Genomic DNA, 25996 nt, shown 5'->3' on the forward strand with positions numbered 1-25996 from the left:
TGGATGATTCCACCATTGTTAGCAAAGTTTTGAGATCCTTATTACCAGTCTATACAATAAGGGTTGGCACTATTCAGGAGTTGAGATCTATTGACAAGACAAAGGTATCCCTAGATTCCATCATTGATAAGCTGACCACATATGAGCTAAACAGTTATGATGGCAGTGTTCAGAAGACTGAATCGGTCTTTAGAGCATCTGCTGCACTATCTAGAAAAGGAAAAGAGGTTGGTACCAGCTGTGAACCCAGACAAAGCAGAGATATGGATGATCAGGAGATCGTGATGGAATTTGAAGCTCTTATGGCCAAGAGACTTCCTAAGGGAACTGGAAAATATAGAGGTAAGCTCCCTTTGAAATGTTTTTCTTGCAATAGGATAGGACACATTGTTGTCAACTGTCCCAACAGTGATAATAAGAACAAACCGGGGAAGTTTAAAAAGTTCAAAGGAGGAAATAGGAGAAACTATCTTGTTGCAGTCGATGAAGGTGTCATTGATGATGAATTAGAAGATGAAGAAAGTGAAGACATAGTGTTTGTAGCTGTTAAGGAAGATGTGTCAGACAAGAAGGCTCCTGTCTCCCACTTTGATAATTCTAATGAGTGGATGTTCTCACGACATGATTGGTGACGAGAGAAAGTTTCTATCTCTGGAAGAGTATGATGGAGGTGTACTCCGATTTGGTAATGATGCACCATGTATGGTAAAAAGAAAAGGGTCCATCTCTCTAAATGGAAAAAGCAGTGCTGATAATGTGTATTGGGTAGAAGGTCTTAGGCATAACCTTCCAAGTGTTTCCCAACTAAATGATAAAGGGCTCACTTTGGAATTCAAGGATGGAGTATGCAAAATAAAAGGAAAGAGTGGTGAACTGATGGCCATCAGTATGCAGACCAGAGGTAACTTATTTCAGTTAAATACAAATATCAGTAAATGTCTAATGGCTAAGTTTGATGAAAATTGGATATGGCATAGGAGACTCTGCCATGTAAATTTTGATAATATTGTGAAGGCCAGTAAGATCAAGGAAGTTAGAGGATTGCATGTGCTAAACAAACCAGAGAATCCTTTGTGCAGAGAATGTCAACTAGGGAAAATGTCTTCCTCAACCTTCAAAGGTAAATCTTTCACAGCAGATAATTTACTTGATCTTGTACATACTGATTTGTGTGGTCCTATGAAAACTAGGAGTGTTCAGGGAGATAGGTACTTTATGATTCTTACTGATGATTTCTCTAGAATGATGTGGGTCACATTCTTGAAATACAAGTCTGAAGCTTTTGGAAAGTTTAAAGCCTTCAGAGAACTAGTTGAAAAGGAAAGTGGTAAGAGGATTAAATGCCTTAGAACCGACCAAGGAGGAGAGTTCATTTCTGGAGAATTCAATAAGTATTGTGAAGAGAACGACAACAAGAGGCAACCATCTGCCCCCCGGACTCCACAACAGAATGGCCTAGCAGAAAGGAACAACCGGACTGTAGTTGAAGTAGCCATAACGATGTTGATTCAAGGGAAGGTTGCTCACACTTTTTGGAGAGAAGCGATGAGCACTGCAATCTACATTATGAACTAGGTACTCATCAAGAAAGGTAAGGATAAAACTCCTTATGAGTATTGGACCGGTAAGACTCTAGTAGTAAGCTACTTTAGAGTGTTTGGTAGCAAGTGTTATATCAAGAGATGTGAATACTAGAGAAAGTTTGATGCAAAATGTGATGAGGGAATAATCCTAGGGTATTCCACCAAGAGAAAAGCTCTCAAATGTTTTAACAATAGGACTCAGAGAATTGTTGAAAGTATCAATGTTAGAATTGATGAGACCACTGAGAAACCTGAGGAAACCGACATTGAGCGAGCGATAGATGAACCGAGTGTAACCTTCTGGGAACCGGTTGTGAAACAACCAAGTATAAGTAACAATGCTCCTACACCAGTAGATGTTGATGTAGATGAAGATGAAGATGAGGATGAAGAGGAAAAGCAAGAGGAATCAGTTAAGATCATTCCTAGGCATGTAAAGTTGCATCATGATCCAAAGCAGATCATAGGGGATAAGGATGCAAGAATACTTACAAGAAGAAAGGTCAGAGAGAATTCTTGCATGATTTTTGAATTTGATCCCAAAACATTTAAAGAGGCATACAAAGATGAAGACTGGATTAAGGCTATGGAAGAGGAACTTGACCAGATAGAAAAGAATAGTAGATGGTTTTTGGTACCCAGACCTGAGCACAAAAATGTTATTGGCACCAAATGGGTTTTTAGAAACAAGCTGAATGAAGATGGCACAATGGTAAGAAACAAAGCAAGATTGGTATGTAAGGGGTATGCTCAAGAAGAAGGAGAAGACTATGGAGAAACCTTTGCTCCAGTAGCTAGATTGGAAGGAGTTTGAATGCTTCTTGCATATGCAGTCTTCAAGGGATTCAAAGTGTATCAGATGGGTGTAAAATCTGCATTCTCGAATGGAATACTTGAAGAGGAAGTGCATATAGAGCAACCAGATGGGTTTGCCCTATCAGAAGACAGTGATATGGTGTGTAGGCTACATAAAGCCTTGTATGGATTGAAGCAAGCACCTAGAGCATGGTATGAACGTTTACACTCCCATATTGTGAAGATTGGATTTAAAAGAACAAGTGAAGAAAACAATATCTATCTGAAGTTAGAAGGAGATCAGATTCTAATCTGTGAAGTGTTTGTTGATGACATAATTTTTGGTGAAAATGACAAGATGAGCCATGTGTTTGCAGATGAGATGAAAAAGGAATTTGAGATGTCACTAATCAGAGAGATTAAGTTCTTCATTGGACTACAAATTCAACAAATGAAATATGGTATCTTTATCACTCAATCCAAGTATGTCAAAGAGGTGTTGAAGACATTTGGCATGGAAGACAACAAACTGGTTGGTACACCTATGATGACTAGTTGTAAATTGTCAAAAGAAGATGACTCAACGTTGGTGAATGAGAAGGAATACTGGTCAATGATTGGTAAGTTGCACTATGCAGTACACAACAGACCGGACATAGCACATGCAGTGGGCATTGCTACACGTTTTCAGAAAAGTCCAAGAGAATCCCACTTGGTAGCAGTCAAGTGGATTCTTAGATATTTGAAGGGAACTATAGATTATGGATTGTGGTATCCATACAATAATGATTTCAATCTCAAAGTATTTGCCGATACCGATTGGGCAGGTAATGTGGACGACCAAAAGAGCACAACCGGTGGTGCATTCTTTCTTGGTGGTAGACTAGTCTCATGGATGAGTAAGAAGTAGAGTTGTATCTCTCAGTCCACAACAAAAGCAGAATATGTAGAAGCATTTATGAATTGCACTCAGACAATTTGGATGAAGCATGTATTAAGTGGTTTCGAAGTCCATGTATCTGAACTGGTGAGTATATTTTGTGACAACACAAGTGAAGTTAATATTTCCAAGAATCCGGTATTGCATGCTAGAACTAAGCTCTTCAAGCTCAAGTATCATTTCTTAAGGGAGAAAGTTTAGAACAAAGAGGTTGTATTGGAACATGTTTCTAGTAAGGAGCAGTTAGCATATATTTTCACCAAGCCTTTACCAAAGGCTACATTTACCTATTTAAGAGGTGAATTAGAGGTGTTGCCCCTTCAAGAGGTGAACTAAAGGCATGTGCTCCACATCAGTCAGGTATTACATTGTCAAATCTTTTTAGGATTGGTGTGTTGAAGGATGCTACTCCTCAGGGGGAGCAACATAGTAGATCATGGATGTTTGTGCCTCCACTTTGGCATTGTTGTCAAAGGGGGAGAAGATGTGAAGCAGAGAAGATATCTGCAGTATTGAAGACATATAATATGGAAGAAGATGGAGAGATATCTTTGTGTATTGCCATCAATGCAAAAGGGGGAGATTGTTGGCATATGTGCAGAGTTTGATGACATGATGGGATTGTATGTTGTCATTGATGTCAATATGTTGAAGTATGAACTAGTATATTGAAGTAAGCAAACTGGCAAGAGAACCGATATGATGGTATGAACCGATATATGCGAAAAGGTGAACCGGTATATACAAAGTTTGTATCGGGGTTTCATTTGATATGACTATCGGTTGGTAGTCTCAACTTTAGGGTTTTTGGTTGATGCATTCCAAGTCTGCGTGATTTGACCGACGACATCCTGTGATGAGTTAGCATTGAAATGAAGATTAGATCGTGTTGCCACGTCAGCCTTGTGCGCTTGAAGAATTTCCTTGAGGATCTTGCATGAACAATATTGATTCTATCTACCTTGGGAATGTGCAAAATCTTATTAAATGGTGGAGAACGCGTGATGGGTTATCAGCTTCCAGAAGCAGTAAAGAACGAATGATGCAGAATGTCTTGAGATTTGTTCAAGATTGTTTTACCCTATGTAATGTGTTTAAACGGCCAAGATTGGACCGACTGTATTGTTAACCTAGATGCTTAGGGTTTTAGGTTTTTGCCACCAACCTAATTGTTGTCTATAAGGTCGATGATGATTCTCATTTGAAGTTATTGGCAAATGAATGTGTGTGAAGTGATTCTTGCCAGACCGGAGCAGTGAGTAGAGATCTATAGAGTGTGATTGCAGATGTAAAGGAACTGAAGTAGATCTGCCTTGGCATTAAGTGTTGTTATCAAATTAGTGTATTACCTGTTGACTTCTAACTATTTCAACAGATGGAAAATCCCTTTATCGGGTAGATTTAACAGGCTTTTTGTAAATCCTTTAACAGGGTGACTCAAAATCATTGAGTTTTTAAAATCCTCTTACAAGGTAACCTTTAACAGGGTTTTAACCTCTAACCGGGCATTTAACCATCCCTTAACCAGGTGATCCCTAGCAGGATTGGTTCCTAGCAGAACCTGTTGTAAAGTCTTTAACCGGACTAGGCTCCTAACAGAGCGAACTTCAGAAGAGTTCAAGAACAACTTGTGGGTATTCATCCCCACCGTGGTTTTTCCCAGTTGGGTTTCCACGTGAAAAATTAGTGTGTTATGTGTGATGCTTTTTCATGTGATTTTTTAGTATTTTCTGTTAAGAGGTAATGCAAGCTGATCCAATGGTCAGTGTATTTCTGATGTTTTACTTGCTTAAGCATATGGGTGAAGTTAAGATGAGATGTTAGGTCTGAAGATGATCTAGATGAACCGGTTTATGTCTTTCACAGTCATACTGTGTTTTACCGATAGTGCCTTGATTTAGATCGGTGATACTGTTTGTCAGTTAGTGCAATCTTTGCAGTTTAAATTGTTTAAGAAGTTTTTGTCCATACCGATTCACCCCCCCCCCTCCCCCCTGCCCACCACCTCTCTCAGTATCTATTGGGTATTTACTATTCATCATTATTCATCATTATTCATCATTTGACACTCAAAATGAACTTCATATCATTTCTTTGTCTTTGAAAAAGCACACTTCATAATGAGTTGGGTTATGAAAACCTCAATAGTTTTTTCCTTCTAAACTTTCTTAGAAAGATAAGTAGTCGGGCCCTAGCTTGGTTAGTAAACTATGTCAGAATCCGACACTAATTTTAGAACTTACCAACAAGGTCAAAAAGACTTAAGACTTAGTGAAGTTTGAACATGACCAAGACCAAATATTAGTTTGAGATGATGTGGTAGGCCTTGACAAAACTTTTAAAACTGAAAGGATTGGAGAATTACAAATAAAGTTTGAAGCAAACATTTATCAAAATATTAAACTAAGTACAAAGATACATTTTGAAGTCCAATAGGAATTTTGAAACAAAAGACAAAGACTAACCTTCTCAAGTATTCCAAATTGAGGTACAACTTGGTTAAGTTCAAGAAGGATTGTCGAACTTTAGAAACCATTAGTAACCACAAATAAAACCTGACAAACTCACAAAAATGACTAGGTATCAAGATTTTTAATGATAAAGTATGTGTTTATTTACACATCAAAAGTATGAATTCTTGGCCTCGAACCTGAAACAAAAAGTAACACTTAAATTTTAATTGTGGGGAAAATTCAAGGCAACACTATTACAATAATTTAATATTTAGTCTCTCTTCTATTTTTTATTTTTAAAATCATCATTTTCTATCTATGATAGAGATCTTAGTTTAAAAAATGTTTACTAGGTAAGTGCCACCTAAACTTAGACAAAATTAAGATATGTATGTTAGAGATTGTTGGGAAGTTTGCTGGAATAGTGTGTTATCATTAATGTAAACATATTCTTTTGTGTATTTCAGTGTTGCAGTTAGGTTGAATGAGTTGGTTGAGCTTGTGTGTTGCAGATGACCTGATGCGGTTTAATGGGTTTTGAGATACTTATCTCTAGTTGATTCAACAGACATTTCAAAGGTCTGCATATTGATTTGATCGAGTTACGAGGTCCGGTATTGAGGATGTTATTTAGTTGTTCGTGTTATTTGGTATTTTGGTTTGTGCTTCATATTGCTATAGAATTGTAATATCTTTAGTTGTGGATGGGTGGGATGTATTTTGGACGTTGATTTGTGTCCTCAATTCAATTGGTTCATGATTTGGAAATCCACAAGCGAATCCTTTAGGATGATAGTCAGTTATGTTGATGTTCTTGAGCTTCGATAGAGAGATGATGATGATTCTAGTAATCCCAGTTGTTTTGGTGTAATTCATATTGCTTTTTGAATGTTTCTAGACCATGTTCTATGTGTATTGGCGGTCCGCATTGATTATTGTGTGTTATATTAAAGATTTTTTCTTTATCGGTGATGTTCTTCGTGTTATGTGACATTCTTGGTGATTGTAGCGTGTTTGTGGTGGTTGTTTAGGTCCAGACAAAATCTTAGCCGACATTGTTTTGGTCGGCATGCATTGTTATAGTGTGTGTAATTATATTTTTGTAATATGTAGCGTATGTTGAGCCGACCTCTATTTCATAGGTTGATGACTCGTATAAATGAATGTAATAATCATTGAGAGGAATCATGCTATGTGTGAATATTGTATTAATCATTTAGTAGTAGGGAAGTTGTGTGAAGAAGTGTGTTGCAGAGAAGATTTGATAGTGAGCTTAACCGAAATCGTACTTAGGCATGTTGAGATGCTATTTCATTAGTTCATGATTCTCCAGATGTAATCTGAATGTTTTTGTAAGTTAGAGAGACTTCCTGTAAGGCAGTGACCCTTCCCTAAGGGTTGTAGCCCTTCTGGGTTTCTTGTTTGAGCAGTGAGCTCTAGGAAATGTGCCTAAATGCATGTGCATTCCCCATTGTAATATTTCACTTACTCCTAACAGGGTATTATCTCATTGTGGGTAGATTCCCACTGTGGTTGTTTCCTTAACCGGGTTTTCCATGTCAAAATTTTTGGTGTTATGTGTGTTATTGATGTGGTGTTGTTTCGTGCTTTAAACTGTTAATTATCATATCTGATTTGTGGTTTAATTTCAATAAGTTTTTGGGCAAACTGATTCACCCTCCCTCTCAGTTTGCTGCATTGTTGCTAGCAATTGTCATCCTCGGTCATTGCGCAATCTTGCATCAACCAAAAATATATTTTCTTTTCAGTGTTGTTTATGTGTTACTTCTGGAATTCTCCGGTAGTTGTTTATTTTCCATTGCGGATCAGATTCTTGGCTTCTAGACATGTTCTTATTCCTTGTTCTAGATTTCTAGTTCATTTAGACACTTTTCTGGCAAGTTATTGCTTTTGGATTGGTTGTTTCTTGGTTCCAGAGGAGTTTTGAGCTTAACCGCTAGTTGGAGATTTCTTCTCTTGCAGAGCAATTTCTCAACTTGTGGATCTAATTGGCATCATGTACGATGTTCCTAAGCCCTTGGTTGACCATCCTTGGTGATCTGCACTTTGTTATTGTCTTTGGTGGAGTTGATCTTTAGGATTTGGGCCCAACCTATCTTACATGTTTCATTTGCTTGTCTTTGGAGAATGCGATCTTTTGTGGTCGACTCAGACGTGTTTTGGATGTTATTTATATTGTTGTAATTGATCCTTAGGGGAGGGTAGCAAAATATGGTATGAAGATGAATTCATGTTATATAATTTGGATACCTCTTGGGGGTCTGGATGGTTTGTAATCTGGAATGTAAGTTGTTCTAGGCCTGTTAGCTTGTATGTACACCAGAAGTTGTCGGTTAATTTATAATGAATCTATGATGTTGCAAACATTTGAATCAACATTTTATCTATGTTTTGTTGTTGCTTCCATTGCGTTACTCTTTCTACATGATCTGGACTTTAATCTTTGAGGACCCTCTATATATTGACTGCAAAAAAGTGGTATCAAAATTGGTTGCAAACCTTGAGGCATTCCTTTGGGTAAACAGATCGACGATTTGAGGTAGGCTGCAAGTGTTTTCAATAGATCGTCGATGGAGAGGCAATTGAAACTTGTAGTTAGATTGTCGAGTTGAGGTCGTTGCACTGGAGCAAAGGAGGAGATGCTGCTAAGAAGGATGAACACTCGAAGGGTAGAGAAGATGATGGAGGATTTTAGGAATGAGATGAGTAATGAGATCCGAAATGCATTGGTTGGTTTGTGGAGGAATCTAGAATTGAAAGATGAGTATGAAGAGGCTAGAGATGAACTTGAGATCGAAGAGGCTGAAGCACCAGAAGATGAAAGGGAAGAATGATTCCTTAGAGCAGTGTCACAAGTGAGTAAGGTTCATAAGGTGGAGGTTTCTATCTTTTCAGGTATGTCGAATCTGAAAGACTTGATATATTAGACTGGAGAATAGGAGAACTACTTTGAATTTGAGGATTTTAGAGATCCATAGAGGGTTAGATTAGCACAAACTAAATTAAAAGAGAATGTTTCTTTATGGTGGAAAGAGATGTAGAGAGATAGAGTAGAGAATGGTGAGATGAAAATCACCCGGTGGAGACACATGGTTGCAAGATTGAAGGCTAAATTCATTCCGGGAGACTATGAGTTGTAATTCTTTAAGAAGTTGCAGAACTTGAAGAATAGGAACATGAGTGTGAAAGAGTATACTAAGAAATTCTACAAGGTGATGATTAGATCTAGACATAGAGAGATGGACAGAGAGAAGGTGGCTAGATCCATAAATGGACTTGGATTTAACATTCAAGATGAGATGAGTATGCTGAAGATTTCTACATTGGATGAGACTTACCATTATGCTTTGAAGGTTGAAGACAAAGTGAAAAGAAGACAACAAAATAACCTTAAGGGAAGAGCGAGATAAGAAGTGAATATAGGGCAGATGAGTGGCAGTATGGAAAAGCAGACTACTGAAGATGAGTCAAGATCTAAATGGAGCAAAGAACCAGATCAAAAGATACAAAGAAAAGGGAATGGAAGTAGCAGCAGGGAATTCATGGGCAAATGCTTCAAGTGTTGGGAAACCATACACAATTCTTATGAGTGTTCCTTAAGGACTGATAAAGGAATGGCAAGGAATTTCATAGCATGTGAGGAACTAGATGCCGGAGCTGCAAATGAGAACATGATAGCACTGAAGCAGGGAGAATCCCTTATGTTTAGAAGAGTCTTAGTGGACTAGAGAAAAGAAGAAACCGAACCTATAGAAACAAAGGATATTTTCCAGACCGTATCTAAATTAGGTGGTAAGTGCTATAAGGTTATTGTGGATACTGGAAGTATTGAAAATTTGATATCAGAGGAGATGGTAGAGAAGCTTGGTTTGAAGAGGCTTGAGCATCCTTGTCCTTACAAGGTGAGTTGGTTAAAAGATGATCATGTGGTAGAGGTGAGAGAGCAGTTCTTGGTGAATTCTAATATTGGACCTTTCAAAGATGAAGTCTTGTGTGATGTTGTGTTTAGGAGCGCTTGTCATGTTTTTCTAGGTAGACCTTGGCAGTATGATAGAGGAGCTCTTTATGATTATAGAAGAAACTTGATCACTATTGAGAAGGATGGCCATAAGTTTACTTTGGCTTATTTGAAGGAGAAAGAGAAAGGAAGTGAAGAACTTGAGTCTTGTGAAGAGTTGCAATGCTGAGAAGAAAGATGTATAAGTTATACCGGATGATGGCATCGATTTGAAGAAGGATCTTGTGGATGGGTCTGTTAACAAGATGGTACCAGATGGCAGTGAAGTTAGAGATGTGGTGATAGATAAGATGAGTTCTAGTGGAAGGAATAGACCATATTTGTGGAAGAAAGAGGGTGGTAATAAGAGACGATGTCAATCTATGAAGCAAGGAAAAAGGGAAGAAGAGGAAAAGAAGTTTGGGAATTCAGCTGAGTTACTGGAAGGGGTAAAGAAGAAGAACTTTGCAAACAAAGAAGACATTTGGATTAGAAATGAGCATGGGTTCTATATTACGAATCCTTTTCGATGTTCATGAGTTGCCTCTCATGGAACATCTTTTTCCATTTGGGGTGTTTGATGCAGGAGCATCCCTGATTGTTAAGCAATCTTCAATCAACCAAAATATATTTGCTTTTCAGTGTTGATGTTTCTATGTTACTTCCAGAATTATGTGGTAGTTGTTTATTTTTTGTTGCAAATTAGATTCTTGGCTTCCCGACATTTTCTTATTCCTTTTTCTATATTTCTAGTTCATTTGGACTCTTTTCTGGCAAGTTATTGCTTCCAGATTGGTCATTTCTTGGTTCTAGAGTAGTTTTGAGTTTAACGACTAGTTGGAGATTTCTTCTCTCGTGGAGCGATTTCTCGACTTGTGGATCTAATTGGCACCACACACGATGTTCCTAAGCCCTTGGTCAACCTTCCTTGGTGGTCCACACTTCGTTATTGTCTTTGGCAAAGGTGATCTCCACACTTTGGGTCCGACCTATCTTACACACTTCATTTTCGTATCTTTGGAGAATGCGATCTTTTGTGGCCGACCCAAATGTGTTTTGGATGCTATTTATATTGTTGTAATAGATTCTTAGGGGGGGAGATAAAAATATGGTATGAAGATGAATTCATGTTATGTAATTTGGATACCTCTTGGGGATTTGGATGGATTGTAATCTAGAATGTAAGTTGTTCTAGGCCTGTTAGTCTGTATGTACATTGGATGTTGCTGGTTGATTTATAGTGAATCTATGATAATGTGGATGATTGAATAAAAAAAATTCTCTATATTTTGTTGTTGCTTCCGTTGTGTTACTCTTACAACATTATCTGGAAAAGTCAGAAAATGAAGAGAAAGGTGCAAATGCTTGTGCAGAAGAAAGAGTTCATAATCGTGAAGTTCAAGAAAATCCTAAAACTCTTAGGCATGTGAGGTTGAATCATTGAAAAAATAAGATTATTGGTGATAAGATAAAGGTGTGATGACTAGGAGAAGACTTGTTGAAGAAATTTGTTTGATTTCTAAGTTTGAACCTTGGATTAAAGCTATGGAAGTCAAATTGAATCAAATTGAGAAAAATGATACATGGATGCTTGTTCCTAGACCTAAGGATAAAAATGTAATTGGAACTAAATGGGTATTCTAGAATAAGTTGAATGAACATGGTGAAGTTTTTTGAAATAAAGCTAGACTTGTTTGTAAGGGTTATTCACAAGTAGAAGGAATTGATTATGAGGAGACTTTTGCTCTGGTAGCTATAATTGAAGTTGTTAGATTATTTATTACCTATGTTGCTCACAAAGATTTCAAGGTTTATCAGGTGGATGTCAAATCAACCTTTCTTAATGGTGAGTTGGAAGAAGTCTACATTGAGCAACCGATTGTATTTCAGCTGACAAATGAAAATGACATGGTTTGTCGGTTAAAGAAAGCATTGTATGGATTGAAGAAATCCCAGAGAGATTGGTATGCCAGATTGAATAAGTATTTGATGAAGATTGGATTCAATAAAGGTACCACTGACAGTAATTTTTATTTCAAGATTGATCAGAATAACATTTTGATTATTCAAGTTTTTGTTGATGACATTATCTTTGGAGGAAACGATTGCCTATGTAAAAAATTTGTTGAGGAGATGCAGGTTGAGTTTGAGATGTCTATGATTGGTGAAATGAAATTCCTTTTGGGATTACAAATCACTCAGCTGGATAAAGGTATTTTCATATCTCAGTCCAAGTATGTGAAGGAATTGTTGAAGAAATTTGGTTTTGAGGACTCTAAACCAGTTCGTACACCTATGGTGACCGGATGTAAGTTGACAAAGGATGATGATTATCTGAAAGCTAATCAGACAAGATATAGATCTATGATTGGTGGACAGTTGTATTTGACTCAACCTAGACCTATTATAATGAAATTTGTGTGTCATGTTGCTAGATTTCAAGCTGATCCTAAGGAACCTCATGTTACTGCTCTAAAAAAGATATTCAGATATTTGAAAGGGACAGTTGATTTTGGTTTGTGGTATCCTAAGAATGACGACTTTACCTTGAGTGCTTTTATAGATGCTGATTGGGTAGGTGATGTTGATGACTGGAAGAGTACCACTGGTGGTGCATTATTTTTGGGTAAGAAGTTGGTCTCTTGGGCAAGTAAGAAGCATAATGCTATTTCTTTATCTATTGCAAATGTTGAATACATTTCTACTGCTAGCAATTGTACTCAAGTAATTTGGATGAAATAGATGTTGAAGGATATAGGAGTTATTTATGATGAGCCTATTTCTATATGTTGTGATAATTCAAGTTCTATCAATATTTCAAAGAATCTGGTGTTGCATTCCAAAACAAAGCATATATCAATCAAGTTTCATTTCTTGAGAGAGAAGGTGAATGAGAAAGAAGACAGATTGGAGTATGTGTCTACAGAGGAACATATTGTAAACATATTTACAAAGTATTTGCCTAAAGACACTTTTGAGTATCTCAGAGAAAAGTTAGGGATGATTGCCCCTCTTGATGAGAACTAAAATGCATAGATTTGCATCAGTTTGATGAACTTCACAGAGATATTTTGTGACCTGGATTGATAAGTGAGGCTACTACTCAGGGGGAGTAGTCAGTATTGGTGTTCAGTGGCTCAGATGTGCAAATTTGTGAAGCTAATTCAAAGGGGGAGAGAATCCTAATTCCCGAGCCTTTGTCATTCATTTCAAAGGGGGAGAGAAGACCATGTGAAAAACCATGAAGCATTTTAAGATTTGTGATTTGAGTTGTTTGTCAAAGGGGGAGTCGATCCTTGTGATTTTGAGGGAGATTGTTGTGAGTTGATTTCTTTCTTTGCATTGATTATTTTTCACATTCATATGTCTCCATCAATGCTAAAGGGGGAGATTGTTAGAGATTGTTGGGAAGTTTGTTGGAATAGTGTGTTGTCATTAATGTCAACATATTCTTCTATGTATTCCAGTGTTGCAGTTAGGTTGAATGAGTTGGTTTAACCTATGTGTTGCAGATGAGCTGATGCGGTTTAATGGGTTTTGAGATACTCATCTCTAGTTGATTCAACAAACATTTTAGAGGTATGCATTTTGATTTGATCGAGTTATGAGGTTCGGTATTGAGGATGTTATTTAGTTGTTTGTGTTATTCAATATTCTGGTTTGTGCTCCATATTGCTCTGAAATTGTAATGTCTTGTTACAAGATAGAGTTTTTGTTGCACCAAAAGATCAAGATGTCAATGCCCGATACAACCACTAGATTTATAGAATCCATAGGAGGTTGTTAAATCATGTCATGAATCCCCATGAGGGACGTTGGTCCGCTGCCAACAATCCCCCTCCCAGCATCACTCACCGCAACCTATGCGATTCGAACCTGTGACCAAGATCTGATGCTACTTGTTACAAGATAGGGTTGTCATTACACCAAAATATTGACCTATCAATGCCCCATACAACCACTAGAACTATAGAATCCATAGGAGGCTATTAAACCATGTCGCAAATCCCCGCAAGGAACGTTGGCCCACTGCCAACATATCTTGGGTTGCGAATTTGTGGGATGTATTCTAGACGTTGACGTGTGTCCTCGGTTCAATTGGTTCATGATTTGGACATCCAAAAGTGATTCCTTTAGGATGACAGTCAATTATGTGTGTGTTCTTGAGCTCTGGTAGAGAGATGATGATGATTCTAGTAATCCGAGTTGTTGTGGTTGTTGTGGTGCAATTCACATTGCTTGTGAATGTTTCTAGATTGTGTTTTATGTGTATTGGGGGTCTGCATTGATTACTTTGCTTGTTATTGAAGATTTTTCTTGTCCGATGATGTTCTTCGTGTTATGCGACATTCTTGGTGATTGTAGCGTGTTGCAGATGATCGAAGCATAATTCTTGGAGTTGTTGCATGTTTGCGGTGGTTGTTTAGGTCTAGACTATGTCTTAGCCAACATTGTTTTGGTCTGCATGTATTGTTACAACATGTGTAATTATATTTTTGTAATATGTATCATGTGTTAAGTCAACCTCTATTTCATACATTGATGACTTGTATAAGTGAATGCAATAATCATTGAGAGGAAGCATGCTATGTGGTGCAGGAGCACTTGAGCACCTGAATGCTCAAATCCTAGCAGGTATAACATTTTATTACAAATTAAGCATGTGTGTTTATTTTATGCTTCTAGTAGGTTTAATAGGTTTGTTTTGTGGTGTAATAAGGCTTGGAACTCATTTCTGTTTAAGAGTTTCCAAGATTTTTTTTTTTTGCTCGGCAGGCTAAAAATTGTCAATTTTGGGTCCAAATGAGCATTTTTGAATTTTTGATGTTGGAAAGACTTGAAAGGCATTGGAGCATGTTTATTTAGTTTTTATAGATGATTTTGAGTCATTGGTTTGAGTGCCAAGTCACTGGAAGTCAAAATGCAATTTTTGAGCAACAAAAGTTGTCAAAAGTTGTCAAAAAAGTGGTTTTTGGTGGTTTTGGTTAGTTCCAGCCTGTACCTGTCCATACAAGGGCTTCAAAAAGTTGGCACATGTATATAAACCATGTTCCAATCATTGTATGGGTTGTTCATTTCAGAAAATTAAGAGAAATACTTATTTTGCTCTCATTTTTTGGTAGTTTTTAACTAATTTTCTGCACTTTTGAGAGTACAGTCCGTACCATGGCTCCATGAGTCCGTACTACTCCTGTTTTTCATTGCTGTGATCTCTCTTCATGTTTTAGTAGTGATCTCTGATCTTTTCTTGGGGTTTGGAACAAGTTTTGTTTGAAGTGCTCTTGAAAAAGGCATTGTTTTGTGGTTCCAATGGAAGATTATTCATGGTCCAACTAATTTCTTCAAGGTCTCTTCATCCATGGCTTTGAGGGAATTTTTTGGATCTGTACATACTGTACCATACATCCATTTTCCTTTTCTAGCAATGTACAAGTGTTTGTAAACCCATGGCAAGTATGTGGAGTGAGCAACTTAGCTTGGGTATCCTTAAAGTTGTTTGAATGGTACTTTGTTGTTCATAGCACTGTACTTTGATAGTTTGATGAAGAATTAAGTTGGAAAGAGTCTTCATTGTATTCCACCATCCTTGTCTCTCTCATGACTTGGTTGGTTACAAGAAGCAAAGGTGTAATCAGATTGTAAAAACAGTGTGTCACTGTTTCATGGATAAACCTCAAAGAAGACTAACCTTCTGTCATCCCTCCTCATCACTATGCACGAATATTGTATCAATCATTCAGTAGCAGTGAAGTTGTGCAAAGAAGTGTGTTGCAAAGAATATTTTAAAGTGAGCTTAACTGGAACTGTACTCAGGCATGTTGAGATGCTATTTCATCAGTTCATGATTCTCTGGATGTAATCCAAATTCTTTTGTAAGTTAGTGAGACTTCCTGTAAGGCAGTGATCCTTCCCTAAGGGTTGTAGCCCTTTTGGGTTTTTTGTTTGACTAGAGAGCTCTAGGCAGTGTGCTTGAATGCACGTGCATTCCCTATTGTAATATTTCACTTACTCCTAACAGGGTATTATCTTATTGTGGGTAGATTCCCATTGTGGTTTTTCCCTTAACCGGGTTTTCCACGTCAAAAATCTTGGTGTTATGTGTGTTATTGATGTGGCATTGTTTTATGCTATAAATTATTAGTTATCATATTTGATTTGTGGTTTAAGTTGTAGTAATTTTTTGTTCAAACTGATTCACCACGCCTCTCAATTTGCTGCATTTTTGGCAACAATGTATTTCCCGCATATTCATCTTCAACTTCACTACCTTAGTAGTCATTGTGTAGGGGAAAAGGTGAGACTGAGTATGGAAACCCTAATCCCACCCTCATACACACTTATGGAATATGAAAGAGCCTAGGAAGGTAACGCACCTCGACTACTTCTTATGAGAAAGAGAGAGTCATGGATTACCTCTTAGGTTTTCTATTCCTTTGTTGTAAATCAGAGAGAGGAATGATGCAAAACGCAATCTAACCTAGAAAGCAAGCAAGCAAACCCTAATATGAGAATGCAAATCAAAGAACAACTGATACATTGATGCAAAATATAGATCATAAGGCAAAATCAGAGGTGTAGCTTTGTCTGAAATTTGAGCAAAAATGTCTGGAACCAGGGTGCCATGCCACTATCTTGATTCTGCAATTCTGGAGTTGCAACTGACAAGAGGGATTTTGGAGCCTACAAACTGTTCTTCTGCCAAGTCCTGCGGATAGAGGGTTGGACTATGGTGCCACACCACTATCCTGGGTAGGAATAGGGCACCACGCCCTGTCCTTAGGGTTTCTGGCAAGATCTACAACCCAAAATTGTCCCCGTGTGCTCTTCCGGTCCTGAAACTTCCAACAACGCTCGTATCTGAACATGTACCTTGAAGCTAAAAAAGAGAGTTTGGGTGGCTATATAGGGTTTTGCCTTATTCAGATCCTCATGTTGGTGATTTCCACCTCCATGAATAGTCGATAATGTACTGAAAGTGTGTGTGCAAGAACCTTGTATGTGTGCAAGATCCTAAGAATGAAAGTAAACAACCTAGAGCAACCCTAAAGAGTAAACCCTAATTGCTTATAATTGACAAAATAAATACTCTAAATGCATAATATAAAGTGATTGAAAGCATGATCTTGAATCAAAATGAAGCTTATGCAAAGACATGAAAACAACATGAATCCATACCCAACCCCAAGGGAGAGGTACAAGCTAATCATCAGTCAGTGATCTCCTATTGTTCTTCTATATCTTCAAAAGCCCCCAATTGATAAAATGATTCTCGATGAATGTTTGATGGATGAATGTAGAATGTTGTTGAAGAATTCAAAGATCTACTCTTTCGCTGCAAAGAAGGCTCTAATACTCCAAAAACCTGCTCTTAGATTCTTAGAAGAAGACCCCTTCAAATGAAGAAAGAGAGCTCTTAAGTATAAAACCCTAGATCTTAATTTCATGTTCAGGCCGACCTAGGATTTGAATTTCTCACTGATATTTTGGGGTTAAGATTATTATATCATAGGATTGTGCTCCCGAAATTTCGGGAAAAAAGTTGCAGACCATGTGCATTCCCACCACGGTCCAACCAATTTTTCACCAAATTTTTAGGGCCATTAGATATGATGATATTAGAGTGCATCCCAAATTTACAATTTATTTTGAGATGTTTTGATATGTGAAATCGGGCCTAAACGGTCAAAATAAGACATAATTAGGGTTTATGATTAAATGATTCATTGGAGGAATAAGATGAAAAGAAAAACTCTTAGGGTAAAGGGCCCAACTTTATAATATGTAAAGTGATGAAACATGACCTTAGATTAGATTAAATTAATTAATTAAATTCTTAAAGGGGAATGATAAATGCAAGATGCAAGACACTCTAAGGTGAGTGCTAACTTAAGTGTGAAATTGTACCACCCTAGCAAGGATGTACAATTTATGACAATACATTTATCCCACACTTTAGTGGTCATATGAAACTACATGCTTATGCAAGCTAAAGTACAAAAAATTAAACATCATTTGAAAAAATATATATCCATAAGTTGTCGAAAGAAGTCCCCAACGGTATCTGCAGTACATAGTTAGGAACCACACCATAAAAAACCACATGGTATATCAAAAACTCACCTAATGCTTACTAAGGAAGGTGATGAAATTTGTGGGCAGTTATATGCCCCCCTATTTCAACTTGCTTATTAGTGAGGTGAAATAGGGTATCATGTTTTTCACAGCAAATTTTGATTAAGATTTTGATGAAGGAAGTTCACAACAAGGCCTGATTGCTCATCCAATAACATTATGGAACTAATATGGAGCGAGAGGATAAACTCATGATTCCAATGCCACCGACGGTGCAAGAATTAGAGCTTCCTAGCTCAAGATATGATAGATTGAAGAAAAAGTGCAGAAATTAGGGTTTTAACTTAAAAACATAAAGTAAAAAAAGTGCATAATACATAAATATGAAAGTGACACCTTCATTTGTCACTTTATAACTTTTTGGCACTATTCATTACAGAGGAGCCCGCATACAAGCCATCATGCCTAGATGTTGACCTGAGTGACCTACGTGGATGGAGATCCTATGCAAGTCCGTACTCGTCGGTCGACCGCTCGACAAGGTGAGTTGACCTTTCGTTGACTGCATTTGACTTTTTCATGTTTTCAATTTTTTTAGAAGTGATGATGTCATCGCCTAGCCCGGGCCCTCCCTTTGGACACCTAGTGGTCCTAGGGCGCCATGATCCTCCTAGGGTGCCATGGTCCTAGTAGGGCACCCTGGTCCTTGTGTGAGGCGACCAACGACGACACAAGATCAAGTGATGAATGTTAGAATTGATAGAATAATTGCATTGATTAGATGATGATAGATGATTGATCGATTACTGATGATAGATTTCTTTGTGTTTTGCAGACAATACCGTACATCTGTGAGCATACCGCCGGTCTCACCTTTTAGAGCCTTTGGGAGAAGATCCCAAGGTTAATAGCGGGAGAGAGGGATTTTCTACATATAGTGGGCTTGTGGGATGCGATGACCATGTCAACCATCCGATTCCATTCTGTGATGTTGATGGCACTGATGGAGAGGTGTGATACAAACACCTCGACGATCTCACTACTTGTGGGGAAGATGATGATCACCCTTGAGGATGTATATCACATTTTGCATCTTCCCATTAGAGGAGAGACAATGAGATATTGATCTGACCGGACAGAGGAAGATTATAGGAGAGAGAAGGTATATGCTGTGGGGAGAGTGATACACAATGAGACAAGGGGTTGCGTCATGGTTAGTTGGCTCCTACACCCTACCGACAAGGTTCCATTAGTGAGGCGACTCATGATTGTGACCCTTGCATTAGTTGTGTGCCCTAATGGGTAGGCACACATATGCATAGAGGACTGATCTACGCCATACGAGCTATGGAGAGACACAGGAGAGTATCCTCTTGGGGTCAGAGCATGCTTGCACATCTCTATCATGACCCTGGGGAGTATGTGTTCAGACAGGGATGCAGCCTAATGACATGCACACTACTACAGTTGTGGATGTTTGAGCATATTACCTATACTAAGCCTGGTGGAGCCCCCATAGAGCTAGTCCCAGAGCAGCCTAGGGTATATGCTTATCCTCTTACCCATGAGTGGTGATTCGGCGATCTCCTGTATTGGAGGTTGAGCTTAGATAGATTGAAAGCGGGCATGATCATATGGAGACCCTGCCTTAAGATGTCTATGTGGGCAGGGATACGTAGGTAGATGTTCAACATGCAGAGGAATTGTCAACTAGAGGGACGGTACAACCACATAGTCATTCCCTTCTACTTCGACTAAGTTCAATGGTATTTTGGGTTAGAAAAGTGTGTTCCTACTAATGTGCCTATGTACATCCAACACTCATGCCCGATGCTGAGGCTAGGAACCATTCCTAGGCCTAACAATGATGAGATCAACATCACAGATTCAGATGGGTCGGATCAGGACACATTGATAGATTATAGAGATGATTTAGGTGTGCACCGACGGTACATCACATGGTGGGGGACATACCCTGGAGATATCTTCCCAATAGACTTCACTACAGGGAACCCCAGACCATGGAGACAGTCAGGCAATGGAGAGGGATTCGATACATCCGAGGAGGGTTCAAATGATCAGGCTGATGACACAAAGGAGCAGAAGGAAAGAGGAGATGGATATGATCCTAATACTAGAGAGGGAGATTAGGATGGAGACGATGAGGAGGAGGAAGAGCAGGAGGATGAGGAGGAGGCGGAGAAGGAGGAGGAGGAGGAGGATGAATTAGATGCAATTCCTCATCACTCTGGGGAGGATACCATAGCCCTAGATCCATTGAGTCTCCCATTGCAGGCAGAGAGGGACTCCATAAGGGGTCCTGATCCTGGTCCCCATTGACCCACACCTAGTGTACAGAGACAATATGAGCACAAAAAGCCTAGCAGGTCCCAATCTCAGGCGATTGCTATCCACGATCCCCCAAAATGTCCTCGCAAGCACCTTAATGTGCTTCTTCAAGAGCAATAGGGACTTCAGCCTTGTTTAAGCATCAAAGAAGAAGACCAGTATAACCCCTCCTATAAAGGACATTAGAAAGGATAATGTATCTAGCAGCCAATTTGCGAATCCTATCCCTAGTATTCTTATTCGCAGAGTCAGGAAAGGTACCATCACTCAAATATCTCACGACATGCGAGTACCATTCGTCAGATTATATAATGCAACAATATGCCACATCACTAGGATTATAAGCAATAGCCTGGGAAGTAAGGTTGTGAATAGTAAATTTAAGATATACCAAAGGGTCCTCTTGAGACATAAGAGAGGCAACACATGTCATTGCATCAACATGTTTATTATCTTTTCAAGGAACCAACTCCATGGTATAGGAATCAAATTTTGCAACAAGGATAAAGCTAGATCTTTATATTGTAATAATTTGTCTTGCTTAGCTTGATAAAATCCTGTCACTTGTCTTATGATTAGTTGAGAATCTCCATAAATATGTAGATGTTTCACATTCAATGCCAAGGCTTCTTTAATTCTAGCTATAAGAGATTTATATTCAGCAATGTTTTTGGTACATAAGAAATTGAGACGATATGATAAAGGAATAGGCTTCTTTTTAGGAGAGATTAAGACCACCCTTGCCCCTGATCCTGTACGACACTTAGAGCCATCAAAGTACAATTCTCAAGTCTCATCAACTTCAGTGAAAATAATGTATTCATCTGGAAAAGACTCTGGATTAAGTAGGGAGAAGGGTGAAGGAGCAGCAACTAAGTGATCAGTCAACGCTTGACCTTTTATTGCCTTTTGTGAGACAAACTTAAGGCCAAACTCGGTCAACATCATAACCCACTTAGCGAAATGTCCAGAAAGGTCAGTTTTGGAGAAAAGATGTTTAAGAGGATCAAATTTAATGATAACATGGATCCTAACATTCAAGAAATAATGCCTCAACTTTTGGGTTGCAAAGACTAAAGCAAGGCACTGTCTTTCTATTGCAGAATATCGAACTTCGTAATCGAGTAGAGTGCAACTTATGTAATAAACTGAGCATTCTATACCATCCTTATCACATTGTGCCAATAAGGTTGCAAGAGCTTGAGGGGAAGCAGTGGTGTATAGAAGAAAAGGCTTAGTAGGATTAGGAAGTTGAAGAATGGGAGGATTGTCCAAATAAGTTTTTAAGTCTTCGAATGCTTGACAACAATCCTCATTCCATTGGAAAGTGATATTCTTTTTAAGCAATTGTGTGAATGGAAAGGTATGATCTGCAAATTGAGAGATGAACCTATGAATAGATTGGATCTTTCCTTGCAAAATTTTTAGTTGGGAGACATTCTTAGGAGGTTTCATGTTAACAATAGCATCTATCTTCTTTGTATCCACCTCAACGCCATGATGTGAAACTATGAATCCTAATAGTTTTCCACTATCCACACCAAAAACACATTTTCGGGGATTCAAACGCATGTTATACTTACGAATTCTCTCAAAGATTTGATGAAGGATCTTAACATGATCTCTATGAAGATTGGATTTGGCTAAGATGTCATCAACACAATCTTCTAAGGTCTTATGCATATAATCATGAAAGATGAGATTCAGAGCACGCTGATAGGTCGCGCTTGTGTTTTTCAATCCAAAAGGCATCACAATCCAACAAAACATACCCCAAGGAGTAGTGAAAGCGGTTTTATATTGATCTTGGGGATTGATGAAGATTTTATTAAATACTGAGAAACCACCCATAAAGGATAATAAAGCATGCCCTGCTTTCAAATCTACTATCATATCAATAATCGGGAGAGGAAAATCATCCTTTAAAGAGGCCTTGTTCAAATCACAAAAATCAGTACACATCCTAATCTCATTTTCAGCCTTAGCCACAACCACAATGTTTGAAATCCATGGGGAATAATCGATAGGGCGAATGAATCCAACATCCAACAATTTCTCAATCTCAGCTTTAACAAGTAATGCCACTTTAGGGTGAATCTTTCAAATCTTTTGCTTCACAGGTTTAGCATCAGGGATTAGGAAAATGTTATGAGTGACAATCTTAGGATCTACACCAGGCATGTCAGAATATATCCAAGAAAAGATCTCAAGGAATTCATCTAACAACTCAGCATACTGTTTTTGCTCTTCTTTGTCAAGACATTTCCCTATCTTGATGATTTTATCTTCAACACAAGGATCCATCTTGATATCAATGGTGTCATTTATTAAGAGATTTCTTTGTTTAGGGACATCTCTCAATTGAGGAAATTATTTAGCTATCTCATTGTTATTCCTTTCTTTCCCAAAGTAATCTTCCACATTTAAACAATAGGGAAAACTGCGGTTATGGTGATAATGAGGAAGGTTGTCATAAGCTCCCAAGAATTCAACTAAGGAATCATCGGTAGAAAAAAAATCCAAAGAAAAGACACAAGAAGGGTCATGGTCAATATATTCTGGATATTTTGGTGAGAGAGAAGCATAAATGACATTAACAGTAATAGATGGTCTCTTAGAGGCTTTAGTACGCTTGAAAGGATCATAACCAAGCCCAAATGTCAACGAAATTTGTTTTCCAAGGGAACCTTAATTCCTTGTTCTTGAGCACAACATCCTTTTCCATTATATCCACAACCAGCTAGGATGTGAAAACCAAGACCATAAAGGTTAGTCATTTCCAAAGAAGAAGGAGGATTTTCAAAAAGTGAAGGATCAAAATCCTCTAGACCAAAAACTAAGGGAGATGAAATCTGAGAAGTCGCCACAAAGTTATTACTCAATGGCCCAGAAAAAGTAGAATGCTTTTTAGGCTCTTCTTCTTCTTTCTTCTTTTCGACCTTAGGTTCTCTCGAGGGAATTGTGTATTCTCCTACGAAAGTAGGATTGAAATCTAGGGATCCCCAATCATCTTCTGTAAGAGTCTTCTCAGGGGAGAAAGTATTCTCAATCATAGAGTCGGGCTGAGAAGACTCTTCCTCAAGAACCTTAGGTCCACTTGAGGAAGCATCGGGGATCAATCCAGATATAGGAGACAGGTTTGATGAACTAGTCACACTAATCAGAGTAGAATCTTTAGAGGAATTATCTAAGATAGTTGGGGAAGAATTGACTGAAGAGGATTTAGAACTTGATGTTTGTAAACAAGCCTAGAATCTTGCGTCACCTAACAAGGTGTATGTTGTATTGTTGTGAATGAATTTGATTTTCCTGTGCAATGTAGAGGGAACAACTTGCATGATATGAATCCAAGGTCTCCCTAGCAACAAGTTGTATGTCAACTCTCTAGACACGAAATGGATAGGAGTGGGTAAAATAATAGGAGCTACCTTAACAGGCAAGGTGATGATACCTAGTGAAGATTTAGTAACATTATCGAAGCCACAGATGGTGAGATAATTGGGCTTAATAAGAGATGTATCAACATTGATCTTATGCAACAAGTTAATGCTACAAACATTAAGGCCAAAACCATTGTCCACTAATGTTTGCCTTATCGCACTATCATTTATGATAACCATAATCATTAAGGGATCATATTGTTGTTGAGCTTCACGAGAAGGCAACTCATCTTGTGTAAACAAAATCTGAGCCTTGGGTGTTGTAATAGAGTGAATCAAGGAAGCCATATTATTGGATGTCACTGCAGGTGGGACATTCAATATTTTCAAGGCATCTTGTAGCATTCCATGATGAGTCGAGGAAGTTTGAAGCAAATCCCAAAGGGATATCTTGGTAGGAATAGCTTTAAGTTGTTTGACGAGATCATATTCCTTACCAAGGGTTTCTAAAATGCGAGGTGCTTGAGGAAGAATTAATTGAGGATCAGGTAGAGGAGTCAGAACAATTGAAGGAGGGTTAGGTTGCGTATTGTTTCTCATGTTATAGGTATGGTCAACTGCATTATAAATCTCCTTAGTTAGTTGTCTATCATATCTATAAGGACTCTTAGTGGGATTCCTTCCTTGAACCGTAATGATAGGTTTGTTTGGAGTTCTAAAGGAATCATGACTATATCCACCTTGAACCGTGAAAAGGGGTTGATTAGGAAGAGGTGAAGTTGGAGAAGGACAAGCACCTTGGACAACAAAAAGAGGTTTGCTATGTTCATTCACATTGATAATATTGATTAAAATTTTAGATGAATTATTCTTGTTTGAAAGATTAAGCAAAGACATAAAGTCATCAAGTGCATCATCCAATAAAGCATGGTCATAATGATTGAAAGGCTTATCTTTGGACTTAAAGGAGACATAAAATCATGGGAATAAAATATGGTGCTAGATCTAGTGGAGGAGTTGATAGGAATGTACCCATGAGAGGGATCATTTGACTTATCTTTCTCATCACCATGAAATGGCATAGTAACAAGGTTGATCAATTTTTGGAAAAATGAGGGTTTAGAAGGCTTAGGGTTCAAAAACTCATCTAGAGCTTCATCTAATTCATCCTTACTAAACTCATAATAAAAAAAATTGTATACATCATCAAAAGCATGAACATCTTGCAAATAGAAATCTGACATTCTGAAATGAAAATTGCATGAAATTTAAACACATAATGCAAGGAAAATAAAAGAAACCTATCTCCTTGTTTTTTTTTGTTTTTTTTTTTTAATGTTTTAAAATCAAATGAAATAAATTAGATCTAGATCTAATAATACAATGCAATGAGAATGAAATTGGATTCACGTCGGGTTCACCAAAGATGTGTAGGGGAAAAAGTGAGACTAAGTATGGAAACCCTAATCCCACTCTCATACACACTCATGGAATATGAAAGAGCCCAGGGAGGTAATAAATGTTGGCTACTTCTTATGAGAAAGAGAGAGTTGTGGATTACCTCTTAGGTTTTCTAATCCTTTTCTGTAAATGGGAGAGAGGAATGATGCAAAATGCAATCTAACCTAGAAAGCAAGTAAGCAAGCAAACCCTAATCTGAGAATGAAGATCAAAGAACAACTGATAGAGTGCTACAAAGTACAGATCACAAGGAAAAACCAGAGGTGTACCTATGTCTAAAATATGAGCATAAATGTCTGGTACCAAGGTGCCACACCACTGTCCTGATTGTGCAATTCTGGAGCTGCAACTGACAAGAGGGATTCCAGAGCCTGCAAAGTGTTGTTCTGCCAAGTCCTGCTGACAGAGGGTTGGACCATGGCACCATGCCACTGTCCTGGGAAGGAACAGGGTGCCACATCCCTGTCCTTGGGGTTTCATCCAATATCTGCAACCCAAAACTGTCCTTATGTGCTCTTCCGGTCCCGAAACTTCCAACAACGCTCGTATCCAAAAATGTACCTGAAGTTGAAAAAATAGAGTTTGGGTGGCTATATAGGGTTTTGCCTTAGTCAAACCCCCGTGTTGGTGATTTTCACCTCCATGAATAGTCAATAATGTACTGAAAATGAGTGTGCAAGATCCTAAGAATGAAAGTAAATAACCTAGAGCAACCCTAAAGAGTAAACCCTAATTGCTTATAATTGACAAAGTAAATGCTCTAAATCCACAATGCAAAGTGATATAAAGCATGAATGTGAATCAAAATGAAGCTTATGCAAAGACATGAAAACAACATGAAACCATACCCAACCCCAAGGGAGAGGTACAAGCCAATCGTCAGTCAGTGATCTCCTATTGTTCTTCTATATCTTCAAAATCCCCCAATTGATAAAATGATGCTT

The sequence above is a fragment of the Cryptomeria japonica genome, chromosome 10 (genome assembly GCF_030272615.1).
Source record: "Cryptomeria japonica chromosome 10, Sugi_1.0, whole genome shotgun sequence".
Taxonomy (NCBI): domain Eukaryota; kingdom Viridiplantae; phylum Streptophyta; class Pinopsida; order Cupressales; family Cupressaceae; genus Cryptomeria; species Cryptomeria japonica.